General features: G+C 40.2%; 1 long non-coding RNA gene across 2 annotated transcripts; it reads right to left on the bottom strand.

The window, feature by feature from the left end:
* Window positions 1-220: 220 nt before the first annotated feature.
* LOC121267441 lies at window positions 221-4,114 on the bottom strand. Of its 2 annotated transcripts, XR_005941000.1 has the most exons (3): window positions 4,057-4,114; window positions 771-1,135; window positions 221-437 (listed from the first exon to the last, which is right to left on the bottom strand). It is a non-coding gene; the product is annotated as an uncharacterized LOC121267441 (long non-coding RNA). The 2 variants fall into 2 exon arrangements; XR_005940999.1 differs by lacking the exon at window positions 4,057-4,114 and having other exon boundaries at window positions 771-1,523.
* Window positions 4,115-4,811: the final 697 nt, after the last annotated feature.

The following is a 4,811-nucleotide window of genomic DNA, read 5'->3' as shown; positions in this document are numbered from 1 at the left end:
AATAATAATTTTTTTAATTTTTTCTTTCATATTTTGCAATTATACTAACCCTATGTACGTTAATAATTTAATTTGATACTTAAATTATTGTTTCCCACCTTGTTTCCAAACATAATGTAGCCAACCATAGTATAGCCAACCAACTTGTTTCCATCATAAAAACAAGCCGCAGCCCAAAATACAAAAAACTAACAACAATTTATAATGCAAAGGCCAAGCCGCATCCCAAAATCCACCAACATTCAGTATCACCCAACAAAGGCCAATTTGTAGTACATTTCAGTATCAACATTTCTACCCAACATTTCCACCAACAAACCAGTTCATAAACCAGCAACTTCAATTCATTAAGCAGAAAGTTACAAGGCTTGAGGTTCAGCACCCGGGTCCCAATTGAATGCAACTCTATAATCGCTTTTGCCAATTTGATCCCATACCTGTAAGCATTAGCATTTTCAAAGACTATATCTCACCATTTAAAGCAATTGTATGCTACACTATATTCTGACGAGCTTTAGACCATTATAAGTATTATAAAATTTGAGTAAAGCATATATTAGAGCATCATTTCTAGTATAATTTTTGCACATTTCACCAACTAAGTGAGACCTGTTAAATAGAAAGGCTGCTCACTGATTTAGAAGGTGAAATAAGAGAACCCAACAAACCTCAAATTCAGGAACTTTACCTAAGTTCTACCCTATCTTACAAGTTCAATAACATTATTTCTTAAAGAAAATAAATTAACTAATCAAAACCCAAAAAAAAACCTTAAAACATCAGACAATTGAAGATTGCCACCTTTGAGCCGAGCCATTCGATCACCCGCTGATCCCTCATAAAATTTCATCACAATGCAGATCTGAAAAGGCATCAGAAGTGAACCAATGTGGTGAGAGATAGGAAAGAATTTCCGCGTGTTTAAAAAAACTATATTCAAATTCAAGGAAGTCGCCTTTCCTTTAACTATTGATACCATGCAACAAACAAACACCTGGTCGTGCTAGGCACTTAAAAAATAACTCCTTAAACTTGTCCAGAAACTTTTGAGTATAGCCCTCCTTTAATGGATGCAGCACCTTGACAGCCACTTCACGATACTCCTGAAAATCATGACCCAATTGGTGATGAGTCGCTAAGAAAACATCACCAAAGGGGCCCCGTGAATGTGTGCCAAAAAATCTGTCAGCCCTTATTAAAACTGTGGCAAAATAGAAAATTACATCATGATGGACCCCAAAATATCAATCCTAAGGCAGCACACGGATGTAAATATCGCGAGAAGTGGAGATTTATAATTTGCAGTATACTCCTACGTACACCACTGGATCCAAAGAAAAATGCATAGGCTTGAAACAGAGTTAGAGAGCTTAAAGGCAAAATCCATCATCAAACAAACCTTCCTCATATCAATTTGATAATTGCTGAATCCGAAACTTTGATTTAAAAACAGAAAAAAAAAAAAAGGTTTAATTCCCTAGTTATCCAAACTAAAGAAATTCTAGACATTTCCAAAGCCACCGTAATTCAAGATTTTTAAAGATGGATGCAAGGGGACGAAATTCACCCCCCAATCGGATTGGACCACAACAACATTAGTAGAAAAAGTGTTTGTGACATATCGAAGAAATGCAAGAACAATCGAAGTAACATTAGACTTAGATTGTAAAGGGAAAAACCAAATATATTTGGAATAATCATATACTATGTATAGATAAAACCTACAACCAGTTGAAGACAAAATTGGGGATGGACCCCATACATAAAAAAAAAAATAAGAGCAAAAGGCTTGAGTGATCTGGTTGATGTAGGTGGATGAGGTAAGGCATGAGCCTTGGTCTGTGCACATGCAAAACAATCAGAGAGACCATGAGATGAGGTGGGAAGCTGAAAACATAAAATGGTTAGGGCAGTGGTGCGCGTTGAAGGGTGTCCTAAGCGTAGATGCCAGAGTTGAGCTGTTGTCCAGGAATTGAGGAAAGCACAAGGGGAATCAGAGGCACTGGTGGTGGTTGTTGTAGAAGCAGAAGGTAGAACGTACAATCCTTGCTCAACGGCACCCCGAAGTAGCACCATCTGAGTACGAGAATCCTTCACAACAAAGAAAGTAGAATGAAACTCAAAGTAAGCATTATTATCTTGGCAAAATTGCCGAACTGAGAGCAAGTTACGAGAAATCAAAGGAACATGAAGGAGCTGAGTTAAGAGATATTTTCCAGTGGGGGAAGAGAGATGAGCGGAGCCAATGTGTTGAATGGGCAGGGAGGAACGATCACCAATGCTTACTTGATCTGAACCCTGGTAAGATGCTGATTCAAAGTTGAGATTAGTAAAATCTGGTGTAAAGTGATGAGTGGCCGCCGTATTTGGAAACCATGAGGTCGAGGTTGGAGCCATAGAGACAGTGGTGGAATTTGCTGTTAAGGTGGAGGGTGGTGCAGCTTGATACGAGTGATCAAACTGATGATAACATGCAATTGCAGAGTGTCCCGATTTGTTGCAGACCTGGCACGTGGGTCGTGGATTTGACAAGTTGGGTGCAAGGAATGATGATCCACGAGAGCCAGGGAACCTTCCTCTGCCAGAGCCACGACCACGACGTCCTCCCCTGTAAGAGTTATAGCGGCCACGGTTTTGTGAGTTGGGATTGAAAGAGGGGCAAGCAACGATATTATGAGCAGAGAATGCGGGGGCAGTGAGTAGAGATTGGGTCTGATGGAAGAGATGAGACTCATGTGTGAGCAGATAGCTATATAGCTGATGAGGAGAAAGAGGGTCTGGTCTAGTGGTAAGAGAGGTGACTAAAGACTCATAGTTAGAGCCTAAGCCGGCAAGAAGATAAATGGAGAACTCTAAATCAGAGAGAGGATGCCCTGTAGCACCGAGTAGGGAGGTAAGATTTTTGGCTTTGTTGTAGTATTCTGAGATGGATTCAGAGCCTTTCTTAAGAGTGGCAAGTTGGTATTGAGTATGCATGATGTGAGCAGATGAATGAGATGTGAAAAGACTTTTGAGAGTAGCCCATACTTCGTGAGAAGTCGAGCACTCCAAAACTTGAGTGAGCGGCGATTCAGACAGAGAGGAGTTAATAGCCAAGATTATCAGTTGGTCTTGAAGAAGCCACTGAGAATGGGTGGGATTGGGTTTGCCATCGAGATTAGCTGGAGGCATCGGCAAGGTCCCATCGACATATCCAAACAGCTGGTGACCTTTCAAAAAAGGGACAATTTGTGCCTTCCAGAGAAGATAATTTTCGATGGTGAGTTTTAATGTAATAGAATGTGTTGCTGCTGTAACTATAGAGGGTGGGACAATAGGAAGAGAACTTGTTTCTGGGGATGCCATGAGTGAAGAGACGTGAGTCTTTCTAGGCTTGTGATTCCATGTTAAAACATAAAGGCATTCTAGGTGTTTGTGGAAAGTTTTCTACAGGAAACAGAGAGCAACACTTTTCTATATAATTCTTCTTATCTTTTCTTACAATCATATACAACCAGAGTATCACTTTATACTACAAGTACTGACAACTCGGAATATTCCTCCTAATAAGCATATGACACCTGTCCATAAGTTGTTACAAAGCAGTTACTGGAAGTTATAGAGCGGCTTGGCAGTGTAGCTATTTATTTTGAGTTGCGCTCCTTTCCACTATCATCTGAAGAACAACTAGCAGTGTAGCTGTTCTGCTGAGTTGGGCTCCTTTCATTATCATTTGAGAAGCAGCTAGTTGTATGGCCTTTAATACATGGGTAGCTAAATAAATCAGGAAAGCAACAAAACAACAAAACGGAAACCCTACATACATACCTGCCTAAACGTATGCAATCAACACAGACCCGCACAAACACAGAGATATAAGTTTACAAATAAAACCCTTTTTAGTTCCTATGAAAACAAAAAATGATCTGCAGATTATGTTATTTTCTTTCTCTAAATTCCAGTACATAGAAAGGGGAAGGGGCCACGGGGTGAGCAAACATTAAAACATTCAATTTGTTTCCTATAGTTTCCGAGGAACCAAACGGATACAAAATATTGACACACGCATGAGCTTACCAGTAGAGAGAGGGAGAGATCGTGGTGAAGTCGAAACAAGGCTTGCCTGGAGGTGATGTAAAAGGTTTACACAGGTAATTTGCAGGAAAGCTCAATTGAATTCTCATAATCGCAAGGCAATATAAATTACAAGGCTGTAGCTAAATAAGGAATGTACAGCTATAAACGGAATGTATAGCTATAAATGGAAATTATAAATAGAGTAATTACAATCCAAAATACGTTAGAGAGAAATCTGGGATGACCATGAATCATGGGATTGATGAGAGTGATGCGTATCATACTGATTCTCTTATACAACCCCTCAAAATTAAAGTGCCATTGGCGACATTGATTTTGCTACGTAGACTTTGAAACCGAGATCATGCAAGGGGTTTGGTAAGTAAATTAGGAAGCTGATCATCTGTATGAACATGAGCGACGCGCAGCTGGCCTCGGTGAACATAATCCCGAACAAAGTGGAGGTCAATAGCTATGTGCTTCATTCTGGAGTGCATAACTGGATTAAGACTAAGTTGAGTTGCACCGACATTATCGCATAGAAGCAATGGAGTGTCATGAAGCTTAAGGCTAAGTTCATTGAGAAGAGAATAAATCCAGGCCATATTCGAAGCAGCAGTAGCGGGAGCATGATACTCTACTTCTATGGATGAACGAGCAATGGCCTTTTGTTTTCGAGTACGCCAGCTGATGGGGTTGTTGATGTGGGCAGTTGTGGACTTGCGATCGTCAAGATTACCCCCCCAATGAGAGAC

Source organism: Juglans microcarpa x Juglans regia, chromosome 5S, assembly GCF_004785595.1.
Source record: "Juglans microcarpa x Juglans regia isolate MS1-56 chromosome 5S, Jm3101_v1.0, whole genome shotgun sequence".
Classification (NCBI taxonomy): domain Eukaryota; kingdom Viridiplantae; phylum Streptophyta; class Magnoliopsida; order Fagales; family Juglandaceae; genus Juglans; species Juglans microcarpa x Juglans regia.
Note: the sequence above shows the minus strand (reverse complement) of the source record. Positions and strands in the feature narration are given on the sequence as shown.